This window comes from Zonotrichia albicollis, chromosome 3, assembly GCF_047830755.1.
Source record: "Zonotrichia albicollis isolate bZonAlb1 chromosome 3, bZonAlb1.hap1, whole genome shotgun sequence".
Taxonomy (NCBI): domain Eukaryota; kingdom Metazoa; phylum Chordata; class Aves; order Passeriformes; family Passerellidae; genus Zonotrichia; species Zonotrichia albicollis.
The window spans coordinates 89,974,526-89,998,582 of record NC_133821.1 but is presented as its reverse complement, the minus strand read 5'-3'; the positions used below and the strand labels follow the sequence as shown (position 1 = coordinate 89,998,582).

Below are 24,057 nucleotides of genomic sequence, written 5' to 3'. Positions count from 1 at the left end.
GTGTGTGTCTGTGTCTTGTCTGCACCCATGTCCTATGTGTGTGTGTGTGCTTTTTCATGATATCTCAGTATACACTGAATGTCTGCCTACAGTCTTTACAATGCTTGTTATGTCTCTTTCACACATCCCTGAACATGTGAAATTCAAAGCCAGGGCTGGAGCTTCCACTAGCCTGAGGCAGCTGGGCCCTTTCCTAGGAAAGGGCTGTGGTAAGTAGGAAATCCAGTGTTTAGTTCCAATGCTAAAGTTAGCAAGGAAAAAGATGTTCTTGCAGCTTCCTTAGAACAAGAAAAACATAAAGGTCCAGCACAGAGAATCCAAATACAAGGGCCCCAAACCCATCAACTTAAAAGAGATTTTCCAGGCCTCTATTCCATCAACACTGGGAGATGAAGTGCTCCCAGTCCCAGGCAGCAGACCTTGGGTATGCGCCCATCCTCAGGAGAGAGGCAGCAGCTCAGAAAGTCCCATGCCCAGCATTTAATTTTGGCTGGCTTGGGAAGCCTCCAGCACAGCCTAGGGGCTTTCTGCAGCTCTGTCCAGCAGAACTGACCCCTCCTGACCATGTGGGGCTGGATATATGCACCAGGCTGCCTTTGCAGAGCTGTGGCAAGACTAGTAGCAAAGGGACGTGAGCTAGACACCTGCCTGATCCATCCCACCCCTCTTTTGGATTTGCTACATTTTTCTGGTGCCAGGAGGAAATAGTCCAACCAAAACAAGCTTGTCAGCAAGGAGCTTACCTCAGTGAATTGTTCAGAGCCAAGGCAGCTCTTGGCCATGGCAACATCAACTACTGTACAGCAGCCCTAGGAGTCACAGGAAGTGATCTCCCTTGAACTTGCAAAGTGCAGAACACATTAGCCATTCCCATTAGCTACACAGGATCAGTACAGTGGAATCATTTATCAGGTAAGTGCCATCCATCCATTCTTCACTGATTTACCCCTTCTCAGGGAACTCCATTGCTTCCAGTAGGATATGTGATCATGGCATCACTTCCTACCCTGAAGTTGTGTGCCTTGCCTGCTACCCCAACACTAAACCTAAGGCACAAATCTTTCTAATTCATTGCACTTCTGACAGGTGCCTGAGGTACTGCTAACAGCTGTGTGGGACTGGGCTTTGGTAGTAGCATCCTTCCAGTGTTATCCTCCTCAAATGAGGCTTGCTTCTTGCTATGTCAGAAAAAACAGAAAGAAATAACACTGTACCTGACCAACCCTTTGTCAGAAGTTTTGTTTTTCAAAACCTAAGGGGGCTTTCAAGCTGCTTCTGGTACAACAGAACTTGCTGCTACTGAAGCCTGACATAGGCTACTGGGCTACAATACAGGCTGGCAAAGAAATGTAAAGCAAGAAAAAGATCCGTAGTCATAAAGCACTAAGCAGCAAAAGTAAAATGGACTAATTAAAAGTCTTTTTAAGCTGTCCCATCATGGTTGTTTTATTTGATAGCCATTTACTGAAAATAACCATTTCCTGTCTAATTTGTGCTCCTTCTCAGGGAATTATCTCTCACCACAGGTCCCCAGCTGGGTAATAATTAGCATTGACTCCCTGCTTCTCAGAAGGCTGACCAATCACTTTATTATACTATACTTATTCAGAAACCCGCACCCTTACAGACAGCCATAGTACAGTTTGACCCAGTTGGTCCTTCCATCCAGACACCATCACCACTGGCCAATCAAGAAGCCACCCTCTGGTAAACAAATCTCCATAGCACATTCCACATGCTCACAACAACAGGTGCAGCAAGTGAGGATAAGAATTGTTTCTCATTCTTTGCTCTGATCTTCCCACAGCCTTCCCCAGGACAATGCCTGGGAAAGTTGTGCGTTGCTCTCTGTGGCCAGAGAGCTGCTGCCACAATTATCACCTCATTGCCACAGTTTGCACTGCTTGCCTACCTGTGTGATGTGGCAGAGCACTCCTGTCAGGGCTACACCATCTGCACCAAAGAGGAGACTTGGACATCCAGAGCTGAGCTTATTGATAGTTTACATGTTTAGTCCTGCTGGAGCCACAGCTGCTCCCTCTGGGTCACACCAGGGCCTCCACAGCCAACAGCAGCATGTGAAAGACTGCAAGCTGCTGAAGAGCTGGAAGCTCTGGGAATAATGTGGCACAAGAACTAAAAGCCTGCTCCTAGTAGGCGTCCCAACACTTGTCAATGGTCTCAAATGGAAACCTTGGCAAAGGTTGTGTAATCTGGCCCAGCACTTCTGGGGTCTCCTGTTACAGGTGCTGCTGACCTGGTGTTACATTGGAACATATGTGGAGTGTTCCCTACAGCCTTTCACACCAGACACGAGTGACTTCTGTTCCTGCTCTGAGTGCAGCCAAAGCAGACAAGGTGCAGCTGGGGCTCTGCAGTGGCAGAAAGCTCAGGAACACTGTGACCACCATGACTTGGCTTCTCATTAGGCATTGGTTCAGCTGGCGACAGGAGAGCTTTCCCATGTCACATCAATCTGCAAAAGACTTCTGTTCCCCTGGACTCAGATCCTCAGAGAGCCAGGATCATGTGCCTAGTGGAGGGTTCTCTGATCTGCCAAGCATTTCTGTTTGTGGCTGTTCAGGCCTCTGAGACAAAGGCAGGCTCACTTTGTGAGTTTGCAGATTTAGAGACCCCTTTCTAAAATGCTTGTGAGGGTATTTTCTGTTGAGTGCTCTTTTGGGGTGAGCAGGGATGAGTCTGAGTCTAAGGACCCTGCAGGAAAAATGCTCAGCTACACTTCCACATGCAGAGGGCTTCTCCAGTGGTTGTAACCGTGACAGTATAGCACACAGTAAGCAAATAATCTTGGAAGCAAGACACATAATTTTGAGGTTTAAATCAAATTCAATCTAGAGGCCTATAAGCATCAACTGTCTAGATGACAGCATTACATAAAAGAAGCCTCAACATACAGTTTTAATTATTTTGCAGTTCAGTAGCAACTGGAAATCTCAGAGGAGTCATGCTTCAGCATGCCAAGCACTATATTAATAAATGTCATGGGCTGGTCCTTACCCCAGAGAACCCAGTGTACACAGACAAGGCTTATTCTAAGAAGGAAGCAGAGATGCAGAGACAGATGACATGACTACCCCAAGGCCAAACAGTAGGTGGTTGGTGGGGCAGAGATTTCCCAGCACCACACTGCTCTCAGGCCTCAAAATCTTGGCTTTGTGCACCATCAATTGGCAGTGGTCAACCACAAAGCCCTGCTTAGAACCTAAAAGTCAAATTATTCTTTTGCCTCACATTCCAGTACCTTTTTGGAGCAGACAGGAGATTTTAAATTTTTTTTTCCTCATAGTCTTGATTTTTTGGGTGGTTTTTGGTTTGGTGGGTTTTTTGTCTGTTTTTGGTCTTTTTGGTTTTTGGTATTTTGGTTGTTTTGTGGTGGGGTTTTTTTTTCTGCTAAGGAGGTTTCTGTGACTACTTACAGAGACAAAAACCCCCAAACAAACAAAAAAAAAAAAAAGAAAAAAAGACAAGTATCTAGTTCTGTCCTCTTCACACCATTAGGTGCATGTCCTTCCTGTAGTGAAAATATAGGCATTCACCAAGAAGCAACATTTGTCTGTCCCCTCCCAGAATGGGACACCAGGACCTCTGTCCTGTGTCTCAGTGCATAAAAACACTCCAGGTTGGCTGTGTACCACTCACTGGGCAGAAGCACCTGGATTTTTTAACTTTATCATAAGTATATAAGACTTTTCAGAACAGAGCAGATATGAAGCAGACTTAAAGCCAGTCAAAAGAATTGCAAACATCTCCATGCCCAGCTTCAAAAACCTGATGGAAATCACATCAGCCAGGTAGAGGTGACTTGGAGACCACCTTCCTTGTCCATCACAGTGTGTCCTGAGCTTTCTGCATGCTGGTAACATTGTGCCAGCCACAGACAGAAGAGGAGGCAGAAGGAAGCAGGAAGCCTCCTCAAGAAATGCAGGAATGCAGCAGCATCCATCCTGCAACCATTTCAGCCCATCAAATCATTTATCTTCTGGTAATTGACGTTTAAGGAAGACTGTTCTTGAAAAACAGCTGTGGTCCAGAGGCCTTTAAGTATTCTCAGTCTCTGGGCTCAGGGTCATGAGACAGTGCCTCACATTACACCAGGCTCCCTGCCAAGGCATCAACAGGGGATGAGTTAAATGTAATTGCAAAGCACTGGCCCAGCTCTTTCTAGATTTCTATGGCTTATACCAGGGCTTGAACAGCAAGAATCATCCCAATGTGTGTAACATAAAATAGTGTTTTATAAGAGTGTGAGGATACATATTAGTGCCACTCCACAGCTCAAACACACCAAAAATTATTGGCTTTCTTTGGACATAAATACTAACCCAGTTAGCACCTCAGTAGGTGCTAATGATACATTTGGCTTTCTGGCCATGTTCTGGAATAAAAAGGAGTGTTATTAATTACCTACAATGTAGTCAATGTATTCATTGATTACAATCAATGTATTCATTACATTATGTGGAACCTGGATTATCCTGTTGTTCATTTTCAATTAAAGATGTGATTATTGCAGAATTTAGCGAGTAAAATGGGTTTCTTATGTACATTAAATGCTCTTCCAAGATTCCTCTCTTCTTGCAATGTCCATAAGGACAGCAAACATGAGGAATTGCTTACACAAGAATGTAGATGAAAGTCAGGTCTTTAGCACTGTAGCTAACAGCCCACCACCTAAAATAACCCATGATCCTCATTAGACTGGACAGATTTATAGAGGTGAAGATGCCAAAGTAGCTTGTGGAGTACCTTGCTAATACCAGGCATGACACTGGAGAAATGCCTCACGTGTTGCCTGCTGCAGCGAGCAGAAACAGCAACCTCTTTTCCAGGCTGAGGAATGATGGAGATCAATCAGAGGGTGACTTGAGTTGCCATGGTAACAACCTCAAAGGGGACAAAGGAATTAAAGTTAAATAAAAGTGGTGAAATTAATTTTTCCTCTTGTTAACTAGATGATTTGAACACAAAATTGCTGACTATGATTGCTACTAGATTAGGAACGAAAGTTCTTTAGTCTATTGGTCTAAATTCACTTCCAACACAGGCAGAAGCACTGAAAACAGCACCAGTGGCAACTAAAGAGGGAAAAAAGAGCCAAAATAACTGCTGTATGAATATAGCTTCTATAATAAAGAAAGGTGTTACGTGTTTGTTACAGACATTTTGCAACAGAATGGAACATGATGTATAAAGCAACAGCTGTACTGAATGCTGGACAGTTGTTGAGTAACATTCATATTGCCTTGACTCCTGACTGCCTTAAACAGGCACACTGACTGGGAGATGGGGACTGGGATCTCAGGTAGAACATTTCCTGGAAAAATTTGGGCTGCTCTACCCTGAATTTTTCACCCCATTCACCAGACAGCCCAGGCTCAAACACTGAGGAAAACCACTATTATCTTTTTAACCCAGAATTTTGAATATTCCTGGCTCAAATCTGCTGTCTCAGCACAAGACTTTAAAGTGGAGGTCTGCCATCACAAAATGATCTCTAAGTTATCCTTGTTTGGGCAACCATTAGTCATTCCTGTTTACAGAAACAGGAACCAGTGCCTGAAATTGCTTGTTCAGGGCTAGAAGACTGGGTTTTATCCTGTGCATTAATCATTACTTTATAAAAAGCAAAAGATCTAATGCGAGGCACAGAGTGCTTGCAACATCTTTCTCCAGCTCCCTCAGGAGTATTCTGCTTCATTCCTGGTGGCTGGGGCAAAGTCCTTGGGAAGATGAGCACTTTCAGATTCCTCAGGCAGAGGAGTCAGTCGAGCCCCAGGACTCCCACATCCCAGCCCCAGCCCCTGCTCATTACAGCCAGCAGCCATGTGCTGGGCTGTAATACCTGAGCCTAATCTTGCAAAGAACCTTTAGCTCCTCAAGCAAAGCAGCTCTTTGTGGATGTCAAAGCAGCAGCTCTTCCCGAAAGGTTAAACAGGGCCTTGACTCCTCCAATTACTTGGCTTGGAGACAATGAGCTTTCGCAGGCTAAGCAAAGCCTGCATGCGAAAAGAGCTGAGCTGACATGTATTTAGTATGTTGCTGGTTCTCCTCCCAGAGGCTTTGATCGATGTTCAGAGAGCAGGCAAAATGCACAGCCCATGCCCAGATGCCAGTGGCAGTTCTAACAAGTCACCCTGGCAAGAAAACCTCCTAAATGGATAGAAAATGGGAGGTCTGAGATGCAAATAATGAATGCCACACAAAGGCTCCCATCTGCTGATCTAATGAACTCTGCTGATGGATCCTCAATGAGTTTTACTCTTTGGTTTACACCATGGGAGTAACTTATTTGCTCCATTTTCAATGCCAAGACACTAAAGCTTAGAGAAACTTGGTGAAAGCCACAAGCAAGTTCTGCCATGCCAGAAAAGAACTCCAAACTTTCAGCTCCTATTCGTTGTTGCCCTGTGTTTTTCTCTCTTGGTCTTAGTACTTCTTGGGGTAGGGATTCCTGTGAGGTTATTAGGAAATATGACTGGAGACTACGTTGCTCCAGTCCCGCCTGTCTAATCAAGCCCATCTCCTGTGTCCCTTGAGAGCACTGGAATGCACAGGGTGACCTTGGGTGTGCAGAAAACCCTAAGGGATGTCTCCCTGGATATTGAATGGTCAGTCCTATTTCAGGTCATGCCTTTGTATTACAATGCCATCTTTAGGATTTAGAAAGACCAGGTGCAGATGCTGGACATAGAGAGAGGCACAAAGGGAACAGTAATACTGGCAAATAAAATGGGCCCAGGCCCATTCTCTCATCCTGAGGACAATGACCTGCCAGAATTGATCTGTTCAGTTCAGTTCAGCCTTTTGCAGCAGAATGGCAACATCCAAACCACTTAGTGAGACTGAGTTCAAGCTAATTCCCAAGCTAAGGAATGAACATTGCCAGAAAGTCCAAACTGACTCAGGTCCAAACCTATTTAGGTCCAAACCATGCTAGGCATAGCAGCAGGACAAGACACTCCCCAGACACCACACATGCTGCAGCAGCAAACCTTCTTCAGTGGAGAGGGTGTCTAGTCCACCTCTGAGTGCACACACAGGCTGAGAACAGGATTGTCTCTGCCAGAAAATGGTATTTTCATTGCCAGGGTGTCTCACAACAGCACCCTCTTATTCACAGCAGCCACACCTGTGATCCCTCAGCAGAAGGAACCCTCTACACCAGGACTCCCCAGCCTGCTATTCCCAAAGTCACACAGATTATAACATAGCCATGCTGACTCCTCAAATCCTTGTGGCTGGTGATGATCAGAGATTGTTTGTATGGTCTTGTCCAGCACCAGAGCTTTGGAAATGGTCAGCTGCAGAACACCAACACTCACCGGCACTCTGAAGAGCCAGTGACACCTTCAAATGGCGTTGCTGACAGCAATGGGAGGGTTTGCTTGTGCCCTCACTGCTGGGGCACTGATTTGTCTTTCCTGGTTAATGAAAAGCACCGAGTCAACTTTCCTGTAAAAAGAACTGTTGCAGCAACAACCCAGGAAACAACAGTACAAGGAGAAATGGAGGCAGGACAGATGTATCCAAAGGCTCAGAGCATCTTGGTAGAGATCAGCTTGAGAGCAGGTTAAGCTTCATTGTGGTGACAAATGGGATTGGATTGGTATGAACATGAATAAATTGTATCAAACCTACTAGAAAGCTACTGAAGAGCAGTCTATTTCTGTTTCATAGAGGCCTATGAATCCCATTCATAGCAAAATTAGCAACCCAGACAGTGAACTACCCATCCAGACCAGAAGTTATCTTCAAACACAGCAGGAGCTCTGTCTTGCCTTCAGACCATCCCAAATCTCTGGGGGTGAGCGTGAGGAGGCAGGAACAGGAAGTAAGGAAATGTACCGTGAAAAATATAAAGCATGTTTAGTCTTGTGGACTGGCAGTGGAAGAGAGATCATAACAGAGCATAACCAAAGTGCACTGACAAAAAGGAAATGGTTGACCTTGAAAAGATAAATATATTTAATGATGTTGTGAAAGTATCTGTAATTTATTGCATCTTTCTGCTGCTTTATAGCATATGAACCAAGGTGAATAATGTTTTTGTTCTGACTTCCTGTCTTTCTTAAAACCAATCTTCCTTAGTTTTATTTAGCACATTCTTAAATAGAAAGGACAAGATCTGAGATTTTACCAAATTCTTTCAAACTGTCAAATAAGTAATTTACCCTCTGATATGAACCACAACTGTTTTTCAAGTAAAAATTGGTCACACACAGTGCAAAGGCAAAAACCACATCTATTCTCAAATTTATTCCCCAATGTAGTAGCATGCTTTGAAGACTAGTTTAAGAAATGACTTAAGCAAAACCATGTTCAAACTGATTTCAACAACCCAATCAACTTGACAATATCAATAAGCTTTAAACTGTGGCAGTTAATCAGCACAAAACTGCTTGTGGAAGATGCTTCAGAACTCCTACAAAAGACATCCCAGGTTTATCAACAAACTTCTGACATATGCATGTAGAAGAGCCCTTGAAAACATGGGTTTAAGCAAGCCAAAGCAGAGCTCTTAACAGCTAATACAGAGCAACTCCCTAACTACCAACTGCAAAATCAGTTCCCTTTAGAAAGAGGAGGAGCATTTGCAGAAGACACTGCCTCTCCCAGCTGGCCATCTTTCTCTGAGACAAATTTAGCAAATTTGTCCCACTTGTGTTCCTCAAAGAGCAGCAGAGGCTGCTGCAGATGGGCTGCCTAGCTGGGACACCAAAGTGCCTGCTGGAGCAGCTAAGGGCAGTAACCCATAATGCTGGATGGAGCTGACGGCTGAGCAGCCAAAGCACCCGAAAAGTCTCAGTCAAGATTCAGTGAAACACGCCCACCACTTCATTAAATGGGCAGGCCAAGTCCAACTCCTTAGTTAAAATGTTTGTATTTATGGAGCCTTCTTAGCTTATCCAATCAGTTCCAAGGAAGTTTCCGAAGAAACTCAAGTTTATAAGCTGATGGTTGACACTCTGCAGAACAGCTGTCTTGAAAAGAGCACCAACAGCTTAGACTGGCTGAGAATATGGCCTTGTAGAAATCCAGTGCTGGTCCCAAGGATCCTATGATGCCTCAGCCAAAATTGCTTATGGACATTCCCTTCTGGGTCTTTGTTCTGAGCTCCAGCCATGTCTCTGCAGCAAAGCCTTTCCCACCTCAATTTGGTCAGCACTGTTTTACTGAATGGGAGGGAGATCCCTGCTTAAAAACACCTTCCACTCATTGAAAAACATAGATGAGAAAATCCCAATCAAAACCACTAGCTATGAAATTCCAATGTCATCTGAGGCTACCAGGCAATTCTCTGAGATATTTTTCACCTTCTCTCCACACCCTCAGTGATGGAGCAAAGACAGTGGAGACAAACCAGACAACTGGTCTCGAGGTTGATCGCTCAGCACCTCTGGATGTCTGTTCCTGAGAGCAATCTGACCCTAAACAGGTGTTTTTAAACAGATTACCATGTGCTGTGCCTGTCTGTCAGTGATGGCCATGGTGCAGGACTGCACTGCCACAGCAACCTTGTGCCCACCATCAGAAAGGACCTTTCTTCATGGGCAGATTTGCCTACACACAGATCACTGAAAGTTATAAACAGCAGGGTAAAATCTCTCCTTGTTTTTAGGCTGAATACTTAAAAAATCACTCTAACTACAAAAAGCTGAACTTTGTGCATCTGTAAGAGACACCTCAAGAAAAATAAGAACCAACATTGAACTTGGAAGGCTTCTGTAACTGTGACACATTTTACCACCATCAAACAGGACCCTCAAGTGCCACAGCCTATCAGCTTCTCACATTTGTTACTTCTTAAATTCTCACAAACATTTTCTTTACAATTAAGCCACAATACAAAACTTTTTCACTTTGGAAACAGGGAATTGCTTCTATTCCTAAAATCAAAAAAAACGAAGCAGATTTCAAGCGATTTTCAAAATCACACAGGAAAGTACAGGTAGAAGCTGTTCAGTTCTGCTAATCCAGTGGTCTAACTGTAAAATCATCCTTCCTTCCAGACACTCTGCTTTAAGGGGAAGCTGAGATAATGACAAGGTTTCCAGCGCTGCTGTGTCCCACCACTGTCTGCTCTGCAGGGCAGGAAGCACCACTGTTATTCTGCACTGGGCAATGTCCATGCACCCATCTCTGCAGACAGAGATGAAAACACAGTGAAGACACAGCTAGCTTCAGAACCCACAGCCAAGGACGCTGCTGATGAGATGCCACATTGAAAGGGATGCCTAGGATGTTGTAGGTTGTAGATCTCTGCACCTGGAACCAGTCCAATGCAGAGTTTATAGTCTTCAGCTGCCCACATTGTGGCTTACTCCCATTCCTGGATTCCAGCTGCTCTGTAGTTAAGTATGGCAATATTTTTGTTTGTGTGAGGTAAAACAGAGACCGAGAAATGTCCTTCGCAGCCCATCACATGGAAGGGCACTGTCTGCCTCCATTCCCACCTTCCTCAACTGACTTAAATGGCATGCATCTTATAGCAACCAAAAATACGTGAAGGTCCTATTTACTGTCATAACCTTAGGGGGAGGAATGCTCTGGAGATTCCAGGATGAGAAGCAAAAACACTAAAAATTTCTGTGCCTGGATGTACATTGAGAGCATCTTTTTGCAGACCTTCACTGGGGTACCAGGACTGTCCCAGCCTCCATGACTGTCCCAGGTGGCACTTTGCCCATTTGAGCTCACACAGGTAGAACTCCTGCTGCCTTCCAGCGGTGTCTGCATTTTTACAGCGTGCAAAACAAGCAGATCCCCATTGGAATGAAGAGGCCTTTCTGCCAAAAGGCTCAATCACAGGAGCAGGCTCATGGGCCTTGCGGGGGCCGATACGATGAGTAAGGACTAGTCCCATGAGTAAGACCCACGGGACTGGACGCAGCTTGTCATTCATTCTTCAAGTGTGTGCAGGCCTGCTAAAGCTGACCTATAAAAATTGGGAAAGAACGCAAACATTATGGGTACACTGTCCTCTCTTCTAAGGCAAATCCCGGGATGCCTGAGGCACTCTTCGTTCCCATCAAACCTCCTTGGTTTCTCCAGGGAGGCGCAAGCTTGGAGTTTCTGGCTCTTGACTGAAATGAGAATATAATCTTACAGTTTAGAAGAGCCCCACCAATTTCCCAAGCACCAGTTGCTCTCCTTGCTTTACCTGGAGTCCCTCCAATGCAGTAGCCAGCATGCTAAAGGCCTTAACACGTACTGAGAAGCATTCTCCTTTAAAAAATGCATGCAAAAGTGTTAACACCAGCATGGTGTGAAGGGCCAGAGCAGGGGCTGCAGGCAGGCAACACCACTGGCTTTCCTCTGTTGAGATACTCCTCTCCATTTTTTGGAATGAGAGATGACCTATTGTCAGAGCACTTTGGATGAATCACTTTTCCTTTAGAAATGTTTTTACTGATTCTACAGCAACTGAATAAACTCAGAGAAGGAGAGTTTGCTGGAGGCAGATGTGTAATTCACCTTCCCTTCTCCTTCAATAACTCATTCCCACATTTACAGTAACACATGAGCATTGTGTGTGAGTAGAAATACAACTTAACTTCTGCGGTGTCAGCAGCAACAAATGTAAATGAAAAACAAATAAAAGCATGTTGCAAATGCTGGTTGAGCAGGGAATGCCTTAAGATCAGAGCCACTGGAATTTCCCATGTATTAAACCACAGTGAATTTGTGTTTGCATTATTCCTACATATATTTGATTGCTATTCTTAGAGTTGTTATCACCAAATAGCATATGCATGCACTATTATCATCATACTACCAGCATGTTATCAGCTCCTGGTTGTACACACAATCATTTAATTTCCTGATCTTGCTGAAACACCTTCTGCTACATGGCTGACACAGAGCAAAACTGAAGAGGGAAAAGATCAGTGGGGACACTGACCTAGTAAAGAGTTTGCTGAAGCCAGTCTGTTTACAAGGGATTACTACAATGTGCTGATTAAAGAGATTATGATTATCTCATTCTAAGAGATTTATCTGCTGTGATTGTGTGTACATAAATGCTTCACTGCAAACAGCTAGAGGAAAAGCTATAGTCAGATAGTACCAGATCCACAACCAAAGTACTTGGGATAAGTAATAGAAAATCTCTTAGGAAGCAAAGAATATCTAGCCAGATGCCACTGAATCTTGGCTGGGTAACATTTCATCTGACAAAGCCAGCGCTCAATCTCCATCTGGCAAGAACTGGCAGAACTCCAGTGACTGGCTGAAGAGCTGGCCTATATTCAGCAGAAATCCCACCTTTCCCTTCAGCTTCTGAAATACACCAGGCAGAAAGTCAGGAAACCTAGAAAAGAGTCAGAAGTGAGCTAATGGTTTGTGTGGGTCAAGGTGGACTGCCATAAATCAGCTCTCAGATTTGAGAAACCCTCTGGTGCTATAATGACACAAGCTGCCACACACACAACACGGCTGTGGTAGGTCATAGCCAATCTATAATGTTGCAGATGTGAAAAAGGGGGGAAATCCACACCTTTCACAAAATTATTAGTCCACATGTTATTTAAGTTAAAAACTTAATAAAAATTGTTTGAAGATGAAAGGTCAAACAGAGGTGATGTCAAACTCATGTCCAAGTAAAAACCTCAAGAGAATGATCTGCTCCATGGCCAACCCTGAAAGGGCAGAAGGGCCACCCCAAGTGATGTGGATGCTGGCAGCCAGGGCAGAGATTCTGCCAGCGGTTGGCTTGTTCCATGCTGCTCTGATGGAGAGGATGCAGCTCCATGACAGAAGTTCCTCCAGCAAATCTTTCCCTGTGAGCAGGACGCTTTCCCAGTTGATTGGTACTCTTGGAGTCACTGGGAGATGGAACTGCTTAAATTGGGGTGTTGCAAAAACTTGGACTTCAGAGCAGACTCGTGACAGCCAGTTGTTTGTGATCATCTTTTCTGGCATTGCTACACGGAAAAGGTCTCTTTTAACTCCAGGCTCTGGCAGAACAGCCCTAACAAATTTTACCACAGTGGTTTAAGACATCCCCTTTATCTTGCAGCACATCCAGACAGATGGGGCTCACAAGAGCACCCTGACTACCCAGCCCATGCACAGGGGATTAGCCTGTCACACACAGACACTGAGACCAGCTAAAGGCACCCACACACTCTGCCACCATGTCACCTCATCCATTGCCTGACAGTCTGGGGGGATGGCAATGGGGAGAATGGCACAGCAAAACAATTCAGTGACAAAAATCACCCTGGCCAAGCCAAGAGCTGCAGTGCACACTGCTTGCTGGTGGAGGTATGGCAACACGGTACATAGTGCCTCGAGCTCCGGGAGGGTCACACTGGGGAGGGATTACCCACAACAGAAGTCACTGACAGCCCAAAAAGCAGCAGCCACATTCATTATGAAAGAGAAGCAGCCAGGCAGCCAGAGGAAATGTCAGTGATCATCTTCAGTGAAGCATTCCAGTTCACATCTCAGGAGAAATGGAAAGATAGATCTTAGATTTTCAGTTTCTAGACCTTGCTCCTATGCCTGTGTCTTTTACCTTTAATCCCTCTCTTCCCTGGGAAGCCCCATCCATCTGCCCCAGGGACAAGCTCCTCTTAGGCTGTGAATCTTGCTGGCAAGAGTGGTGCTACTCCCGCCTTGATATGAGCACTGGCACACAAGTCAGGTAAGGTGGTTTCACACATAATGCTCTCATCATCACTGATTTTCCTGTCTGCTTGTGCTAACTGGTGGCAAGTCTCAGGCTTAGATGACCTGCACCAGAGAGGGAACCAGTGCTCACCTTTCCCTCTCCAGACCCTTTCAATAGCCCCTACTTTGGACTTTTGGGCCCCCACAGCAGCGCATCACAGTAAATCCAGCTTCTATCTCTTTCTATCCTTGCCCAAATCTGTTCTCCAGAAGACTGAACTCTGGCACTTTCTCTTCCTCCTGCTTGCACTGGTATAGAATAAATCAACATCTGCTAGCAAGCTTGTGATAAAGTGAGACCCTTGCAATAAGAGTTTCTATCACTGGATGCAGAATTTTATTAGAATGAGAAAAAACAAATTATTGACACTCTTCTGCTTCTCTCCATGCTCCTGCTGGGGACATAACCAAATTACTCCCATCTGCTACCCGGCTTCAAATTTAAAACCAGCAGTAATCCATAGATCCTTGCAACTATGATTAATTCTATCTGAGAAGGAAGAAAACCTCAGAATTCAATGAAGAAGTTACCACATACAAAAGAGATGTTGCCCAATAGTGGCCTGCTTTTATTTTATTAGAACTATAACACTGAAATTAGTTACTAATGTTTTGAGGTCTGCCTTTGATCTTTATAATATATGTGGTGAGAATTGAACAAATTGGTAATTGTCTCCAGCTGGAAACAAAGCAGTTGGAGGAGAAGCCATTTCAGGATCCTCTGTAGTTGCTTAAGTAAATCCTAGGATTAGGAACATGCAAATTTTACTGGGGGAGGGAAGAGAGAAGGGACTTGCAGCACTGAACAGAAAAACGAACAAAAATTGTTGTAGGTGGGCTAGGAACTGAAAATGCTTGATTGTAATTGATTTCAAGAAAATGGAAGATTCAGTTTTTCCCTTTTCTGTCCGCCATGAAAGCCCAAGGTTGGTTCACAGGTGCAGCTGACAAACCTATCCAAAACTTTTTTAATAGCTTGGACAGAGAGAAAGAAGAGACATGACAGAGAATTGGTTCTGGAAGTCTCCTCTACTGTATGTATGGGTACAAATGAGTAATGCTTCACAATGAAATGTCTGAAGCACAGGCTGTAGAACCCTTGTTTCTGTCTGCAATCCAAGCTGAAATTTTGTGTAAAGGACACCTGTCCTGCTTGCTGAGCAAGGTGAGCCCCATCCCCAAAATATCTTGTTGCTCAGATAGGCTCAGAAGACTTCTCTTGTCAGTTTGTGCAAAAGACAACAGTTTTCTGATCTGTTGTGAGTGGTGCCTGAATCCCTCAAGAGTCCTGCCTAAAAAATCTGGGGAATTCAGGTCGGAGTTTAAACACTTCAAAACCACACTTTTAAACAGAAAAAAAAAAAAAAATCACAAGTACTTTTGGAACAACAGAGATTATGTCCTGTCAGCCTCTACTTTCCAGCAGGATGACAGAAATACCACCTTCAAGATTACTAGCAGTAGGATTGGTATTCTTCCAACCAGATTTCATTCCACAAACACATCCCTTATGGTCTAATTTTTTTTGCTCTATGCCTGCATTTCACAGAATTATAGAATAGTTTGGGTTGGATCCTCTGGATCATCTAGTTCCAAAAGACACCTTACATCATACCAGATTGTTTAAAGCCCTATCCATTTAATGAATGAAAATTAACAAAAATAAACAAATGAAACATACTCTAATCACTTCAGATGTTACCAGCAACAGTTTAAAATAAGCTAGAAATATTTTCTTTTGTTGCTCTTGTTTCAAAAGCATTAGGGAAAGATGTTGCATAGAAAAAGGAGAGGACTTGTAGAAGCAGAAGGCATTTGTAGACTGCAGGGAGCTGTTCTCAATTTTTATTTGTAGAACATACCTTAATGGAACTATACTGAAGTGGTTTTACTTATGGTTCACAGACTGGTTGTTACTCACATGTGGTAGACACTATGAGGCTGACTTGGGTGGGAGCCATCAAACACTTCAGACTGCTCAGCCTCATAACAGGTATGATATGGCCATGGAAAACATCTTCAGGTTTCTTCACAGTACCTAGTCAGAGCCTGGAAGCTGTTTTGCCTCTGAGGAGGGATTTCCAGGCTTAGGTGTTTGTGGTTAGATGCATCTCCAGTCTTTGAGACTTAAGGCTGATGACCACTATTGAAAGTCAGAGGTTCAGACCCTTTCCTGCCAAAAGTACTTGTCTGTTAATAACAGAAGACCTCAGAGTAAGACCCTATGAGGAAAAAAAAAAAAAAAGCTTATAGTTCACATAAATCTTCAGGTATTTTTAAAGAGGACATGAGGGAATATGCACTAATCTACTGTTTGCTTGTACCTTTCTTTGCATGATGTGATTTGCAAATGCTAGTTCTTGCTCTGCTCTTTGAATTCCTTGTGAGCTCAATTCATGTCTGTAATTGCAAATATATAATTCTTGATTTTTTTCTTTGTGTTTTGTTCCCAGCTCTTCAAGTCCCTTGCTGTCCATTTTCAGTGGTATCTACAAGGATTGGTATCATTGGGGCAGAGAGAGCAGGAAGGAGACTCAAGTCAGTGGTAACTTCCCCAGTCCATTTTTCTTGAAGAATGTGCATTCTGAAATGCACAAGCATCAGCACCTGCACCCTGCATCTCACTACAGAGCCCTGTGGGTTGGCTTACACTCCAAAACCACAACCTTACCAAAACGAGAAACAAAGAGCAGAGATGAGACTGGTATCCATCCTGTAAGCCTGTTCATGTTCTGCCCTTTTTCCCATGGAAAGCTCATGGGCCAGATGTGTTGTGAAACTGCTCCTCAGATGTTTCATCTGGGTTGTCACCACTTCTGCTGTGATGTTATAACAGCAGCTCATTCCTAAAGGCTCAGTGGTTGCAATTTTCTTCGCCCAGAGCTTGGAAGAACCTAATTTTGCCCCTTGCATTCTGCTGTGGGCAGGCTGCCAGTAACTCACCAGACTGACACAGTGTTGGCTCTCGCACCCACAGACCCTGCTTCTAGCTCAGCCTGGCCTTGGACCCTCATCCCAGCGTGTCTGCACTGGTGCTCTTCAGAGGTGTGACTGACCCTCCACCTCCACTGTGATTCCAGCAGCACTTCTGTTGCTGACTCTGTCCTGGTTTCAGCTTTTCTTGTCCTTTGGCACCCAGGACCCCTTTCTGCCATGTCCTGATGACAACCCAGAGATGGGAAGTGGAGAGGTAGGCACTTTCACTGTTTCCATGAAATTGCAGGGAATGGGACAAAGTGACTTTTGGAGGACCCTGAGTGTAGTGTTGCTTCTGGAGGAGGATAAGCTCTACCTACCCTGCCTCAGTTACGTGTTCAGCTAATCTGCTCCTAAGCTCCTGTGATGGAAATCTCACAGCTTCTGGCCCCCTCATAGGCAACTACAGGCAGAGCAAAGTTCCCTACTCCATTGCAGATAAGTAAGGAGAAGCATAAGGAACAGGATAAGAACAGAGCAAGCTTCTCAACAAATCCTTCCAGCTTCAGGCAATCACTGAAGGTTTCTTGAGCTGGAATTGGCATCCAGGTTCTGAGGTACAGTAGAGCTCAGTAGATATCTCACCCCTTCTAGGACTAGTACCTATGTTTGGTCTCCATAATAGCCTAAGGTAACTGATCTCACAATGTACATGTTTATCACACATGCAACTCCACATGCTTGTTTTAAACCTGCTACCTGATAATTTTATTTGATAGTATGTAATCTTACATAATGAAGAATACTTAGTCGTTTTACAAACTTCCTTTACAGACCACTCCTACTATTAGGCTTCTGTGATATGACTGCTCAATTGTCCCTATTTCCAAGCTGAAGTGTTCCCCATTTATGATCTTTATTTGCAAGGAAGCTCCTAATTTTCTTATAAAAAATGCTGTTTCTCTTCAGTGCATAGCTGTACCACAACCTTTCTCATAGTGAGCTAACCAGAACTCAACATCCACAGTACAGCTCTTATGCAGCCTCTTATGAGGCTTATATATAGGGCAGATACTAATTACTTTTTTTAATATTTCTCTCCTCTCATTTCCAATAACTTTATTGCTGAATGCCGAATCAATGGTTTCAGACAACTTTGTCCAAAATCTTTCCTGAATACCAGTAATGAGCTGAGAGCTCACTCTTGTGACCCTACAGGTGACTGGATTTTCCTGCTTCTCCCTATTACTTTGCACAGCTGATGTGCCACTGCCATGTCCCATCATGTCACACAGCTGTCACTTTGTTTTCTTTTCAAGTTTACTGAATTGTCCTCCAGTTCTGTACAGCCTTCTTTATTTTTAATTTCCTGGGTGATGATTTATCTTTCTAAATCAGTTACAAATACATGGAAGTGCTCAGGGTCTCTGGTAACACCCACACTCTCCTTTCCCTCTCAGAGAAACTGCCTATTGTCTGCCACCCTTTCTTTCCTGTGCATAACAATTTATGAACCCACAGGAGGACCTCTCCTCTTACCCCCTGAGAACTCACAGAAACCAAGCCTATCTTCTAAGCAAAAGGCAACATATAATATTAAGAGCTTTTTAGAAAGCCAAGTACTTTGAATTGTTGGCATATTTACAGATATCCCAAACATGGGACACCTTCTGTACAAGGAGTTACTGAATAGTTCAGGACTTAGTCTGGAAAAAAGACAACTGAAAAGGATCATGAAAGAAGTCTGCAAAATCAACAGCACTGTCACAAAGAGGATGAGAAGCAAACAGCTGCCTCACTTGGTTTCCTCAAAACCAACAGCTGGAATGGAGCTCAGGTGAAGCCATGGAGCCAGGTACAGCATTAGCAGTAGGAAGTGTCACACCACGCAGTGGCAGTAGATGATGTGGAAGTAAATATCTACAGGCTTCAAGGGGAAGCTGGAAGAGTATACAGAAACCATGTCCAGCTAAGGCTGTTCCCAAGCTAAATGGTGCTGGTAGCTTGTTGAGTAATAGGTAGAAGGTGCTGCTGTAGGAACATGTCACATGTCTGACAACATGGGCTACACCAACATGGGCTACACCAAAACTGTGCATTGCTCAAAGGAAAGTCACATGAAAATAAAAACTCATCTGAGGTTGCAAATGTTCACAACATTTTCTCCTCTCCCCAGGTGCTCTGTCAGTTTGCAATCTCATTGCCCTCATCTAATCCTACAACCATGGAAGAAACCTACACCATCACCTTCAGATGCTGAAGCTGTTCTCTGGGGGAAAATATAAAGCCTTCTACATATAAAGCCCAACTAAAAATGGCATTTAAGATCTAACTTGTTCCTGACTGTGGCTCCAGTCATCTTTGTGAGCAGGATCCACAGAGTTTCAAGGGCACAAAGTACACAAAAATAGACTCTGCTGATTTTCTTCAGACCAGCAGAGCTACCTCAGAAGTAAAATAGAAGGAAAAACCCCAGTGTATTGTTCTGATTCTTTATAAATATTTTTAAAGATTCTTTTTATTCCTCACTAATTGTATCTTCCAGAGAAAAAGATGTCTTTGGTTTAAATGATTAGCAACAGCAACTGGGGCAGGGATGTTTTGACAAATACAGTCTCTAATTACATTGCCAATTTCAGAGCAGGGAATGCACCTTTTTCACTACCTTCTGTTTAAAGCAAAATTTATTTGCATTTAACTACCTCCCCGGTGTATGGAGTGCCATACTGTCAGGAAACCAAAGCTGTAAAGAGTCTTGTCCATCAGAGCAGACCAAAATTTCAGCTTGTTCCCACAGCAGTTAAGACAGTGCTCTGACAGAAACAGTCTGTGGATTTGGAAACTCTCACTTTCTAGAATCATTGAATCATGGATAGTTTGGGTTGAAAGGGTCCTTTAAAGGTCACACAGTCCAACCACCTGCCACAAGCTCTGAACATTTTCAACTAGATCAGACTGTTCAGAGGCCCATCCAACCTGACCTGAATGATTCCACAGATGGGGCATCCACCACCTCTCTGGGAAACCTGAGCCAGTGGTTTATCACACACATTGTAAATAACTTCCTTATATATAATCTAAATCAGCCCTCTTTCTGTTTAACACCATTATCCCTTGTCCTATTTCCACAGGCCCTGCTAAAATGTTTGTCCTCATCTTCCTGCCTCTGTCCCGCCTTGCTCTTCTGAGACATTGTCCTTGTCTCATCTATTCTGATTTTGGGACCCACCACAGCACATACATTGGGAATGTGTGTGAAGCAATGGAACAGCAGAAATCTTACACAGCTTTCAGTGTGTTCCTGCATCCTCATTCCACTTTGGGAAATTATGTGGTCACCAGGAAGTGGGTTTGTGAAATGCATACAGCAGATCTGATTTGCCAAGCAGAGCATCTTGCTAGCCTTTGGCCTCTGATGCAGAGCAGAAACCATGGTCTGCTCTGCCCAGTAGCTTTGAGAGTCCTAACACCTACACAGCCACTTCCTCTTACCCCAAAATGACAGACTCCTTCCCCTCAACAGCACCCAAACCAACAGGCAACCAGTAAGCCAGGCAGTTCTTTGTCATTGTCACAATAAATATACAGCCAACATTATCTCAGCACAGGTAAAGCACCTCCAGTGCCAGCGAGAGCGTCTCGCATCAAAGCAGCAGGGTCAACCCCATTGTTTTGGAAGCTGTGTAGATGGCAAAGACAAGACCTGCAGGTGGAACAAAAAGCCCAAAGACAATGAATTGAAAAAATTATTCAGTAAGAGTTCAAAGCCTGCATGTGGGATGAAAGCTGGCTTATGCTTAATAATTCTAAGAAATGATTTAGTAATACTTCATCCTGTGCAACGGGTTCTCAGTAATGAATGCAAACAGTATCCATGAAAGCCAATAAAAATTATGTATCAGTCATTCAGATCAGCTTTCTCTGCCTTTGGGTAGTTATGTATCCAAGTAAGAACTTTCAACTGGGAGAAAAGTCCTTCTCAATGATCACATGCTAGTTTAGTTCACCCAAGATACAGGTCTGTTGTTGAGGGATTTGGAGCATGGCACCACAGCTCGCTCACATGTTACCACTGCTTCTCCAGCTAAAACACGAGATCCCATTGACAGAACAGATTTCCCTCTCTGAATGCTTGAAATCCATATGCAAAACAGTGTTCAAAGAAAACTGAATAGCTTTCAAATTTCTTGCTTTGAGGCATTTACATCATCTGATTTAGAATCTGTCTGAAGTGCCCCAGAATAGTTACTGTCCCTTGTATATTTATGTCCTTCTGCCTTAGGGCTTAATACTCCTTTCTCTGAACCCAGTGGCCAACTTTACTTTTATAGACCCTTAATTAATATTTATGGAAGAAAGTTAAATCTCCTATGTTTTGAAAGTTTTGATTCTATTGCTTTTCAGCTTGGTGGTGAGGAACACTGCCTAGGATCCACTGGGAGCCTGTGGTACTTGTTGAAATTTTGAAGATATTTCTGGATACACCAGCTTTAAAACGCACTGACATACAGAAGGCTTTCAAAAAAGAGCAGGAATATTGCTTAGAGAATGCATAGTAGAGGGAAGGCTGGAGGCATAGATGCTGCCAAAATCTTGGGACAGCCTTGTCCTGGGGATTTCTGAGCTGTGTTCAGAGATTCAAGCACACCTGAACTCTGAGCAAGCCTGCAGGCCAGTCCAAGAAGCAGAAAATTGGACCTGTGGGAGTTACACAAGCTCATAAAGTAGAACTTGGTTGACTGTACAAGCACCTTACTCAATAACAGCTCCTTAAACCCATCTAGTTCTTCTGCCTGTTCTGTATCTTGAAGTTAGTTGTAGATGCCCTAAAATGCATTACTCAATACAGTGAGCTAGATGAAGTGATACACAAAGTAAGCCAGAAGTAGGGGTGTCCCAAATCTAGAAGCTCCAAGGCTTCCTGTGATTAAGAAATCATTTCCACTTAGTTGCTATTTGTTACTTGTCACCAAATTCCAACTACACTAGGGGAAAAAAGCATTGATAATAATTTTCATTCCTACTATTTCCACTTAGTGCCAAAATTGTTTGGCTGTTAAAACTTAACAGCTAAAGACAGACTAAAAATATGAAGAGGTTGTCTATGAGTGGCTGGTTGACCCCAGCTGGACACCAGATGCCCCAAAGCTCCTCTATCACTGCCCTCCTCAGCTGGACAGGGAAGAGAAAATATAACTATAGGTGTCAAAAACATGCCTGCATAGGAGAGAAGATTAAAAGGGTTCAGACAGCCCAGCACTTTATCCTTGTGATTAGATAGTGCCCAAATATCTAAGCCCCAATTTCAAATGTTGCAGAAGAGGGGGAGCAGCAGAATCAGACAACAAGTTTTAAAGACTTTACATTACCTGACCAGCTGTACCAGCCTTGCCATGCTGGCTGGAGAAATCCAGTTTTTAAAAGATCCTGAAGTGCAAGAAGCCACACCAGGTCAGTACAGAACTGCACCTTCTAAGGGAAAACGGCAATAAAATTAAACACTGAAAGTTTTCACTGAAAACCCTAAATCAGAGCAGATTCGTTTCAGCTCTTGAAAATTTGACATTTACATTGATAAGCTCTTTTTTTAATTGGAACATGTTTTGAGGGAAACATTTGGCCAAATCTAAAATGATTTTCCATTCCAGCTGCTTTACTGACTGCCTTACTAAACAGTGACTTTTTCCAAGTTATTTCTTCCTATGAGAAATTCCTTCAGTTTCATGGGAGGTGGCCTCTTTGAAGGAAAGATCTTTGATTCTCCAGATCTTCAGAGGCAAGGGAAAACAGTGTGCCATAACTGACAGGAAGTCAGTTCCTGTCTTGTCCTTCCAGAGGTCAATTATTTTCTGTGATAAAGAGGAAGCATGTAAACATCACTAAAGGCCAAGACAGATGGCATTGAGCATTGCTTTCTAGAAATCATTTCAGTAGACATCATGTACACATCATTTAAGACGGGAAAGAGATCCTCTGGAGGAAAGGAGCCACCTGCCTTGTTTGCTCATTTCACCCTGTAGCACCCTGAGGTGATCTCTACTTGAGAATAAATCCTCCTTGCTTTGGTCACATTACACATCCATCATATCCTGGCAGCCCTGCCCTCACATCTATCCCAAAAGCCATCACAGAAGCAAGCTTTTGTTCCCACCACTCCAGGGAACGACAAGCATTTCTTGAATACCTGACATAGAATTGTGCCTCACCTCTGCAGAAATTTCCATCTTCTTCCTGTTTTTAACTGGAACCTTTCACGGTTTGGGAGATGGAATTGCAGGAATAAAGGATTGTTACCTTTGCATTCTCCTGGAGAAACTGCCTCTAAAGTTATCAATCGTTCCAATGTCTTCCCTTAGTGCCTAAGTTGCATATGGGTGACACCAGTCCCCAACTACAGGCACATGTGAGATGTTACACAATGTTCTTGGTTGTGTCTGTACTTGTAAACTGAACAGCGTCAGGCCTCGTCCTAACAACTGGAGAATGATCATCTACAATCCTCTTCTTCTGGTGTTACTTGAATTGCAGCAATGCAGTTACCATGGCATTGTGCAAAAGTGATTTGTTGAAACCTGCCTAAAATATCTCCGATAGAGGATATTTATTTGCTGTGGAGATCTGTTTAAAATATTGCCTCATCTTCAGTGCAACAGTGTCACAGTCCCATTGGGCAATCTACAATTTACATTTGGGAAGGGGAAAAAGTACCTATGATGAAACTTCCCTTTTGATTCAGTTTACAAGAATATCAGCAGAACCCCAACAGACAAGATAATTACTTTTCACAACACTGTCACTTGCATAAGATGATTAAATCCTCACAGGTAGGCATGTGGTCTTTTATGACCCATGCTGTATGGCCTCCACTTGTGGCATATTATAAAGGTTAAAAGACAGAAGAAAATGTGTTTACAGAAGAAATGTTGATAAATGGAGAGGACATATATACATGTTTGAAATCAGAAAATATATTATTCAGATGCTTTTGAATGCTAAATGTAATTGTACATAATGTACAATTGTATATATGTATATAATGTATACAATATACATGTATATACAATGTACATGTATATAATGCACATTGCAATTATACTAATGCTGCAGGTAAAATTCTTTTAAAAAAATCTAAAACACACCAGTCCCAGTCAAGCAGCAGGGTCAACCCCATTGTTTTGGAAGCTGTGTAGATGGCAAAGACAAGACCTGCAGGTGGAACAAAAAGCCCAAAGACAATGAATTGAAAAAATTATTCAGTAAGAGTTCAAAGCCTGCATGTGGGATGAAAGCTGGCTTATGCTTAATAATTCTAAGAAATGATTTAGTAATACTTCATCCTGTGCAACGGGTTCTCAGTAATGAATGCAAACAGTATCCATGAAAGCCAATAAAAATTATGTATCAGTCATTCAGATCAGCTTTCTCTGCCTTTGGGTAGTTATGTAT

General features: G+C 43.3%; 1 protein-coding gene across 4 annotated transcripts in view; it reads right to left on the bottom strand.

Annotated features, from left to right (window-relative positions):
• Nucleotides 1–3,322: 3,322 nt before the first annotated feature.
• Nucleotides 3,323–24,057, bottom strand: part of NOL10 (nucleolar protein 10) — a 78,427-nt gene continuing 57,692 nt past the window's right edge. For 2 of the 4 annotated variants that reach the window (XM_026793598.2, XM_074538105.1), the window contains one exon: nt 3,323–10,957. The gene's annotated coding sequence lies outside the window, so the exon portion shown is untranslated. Of the gene's footprint in view, nt 10,958–15,616; nt 15,918–16,019; nt 22,084–24,057 lie in introns of all 4 variants that reach the window. The other 2 variants (XM_074538104.1, XM_074538103.1) reach the window with 2 other exon arrangements.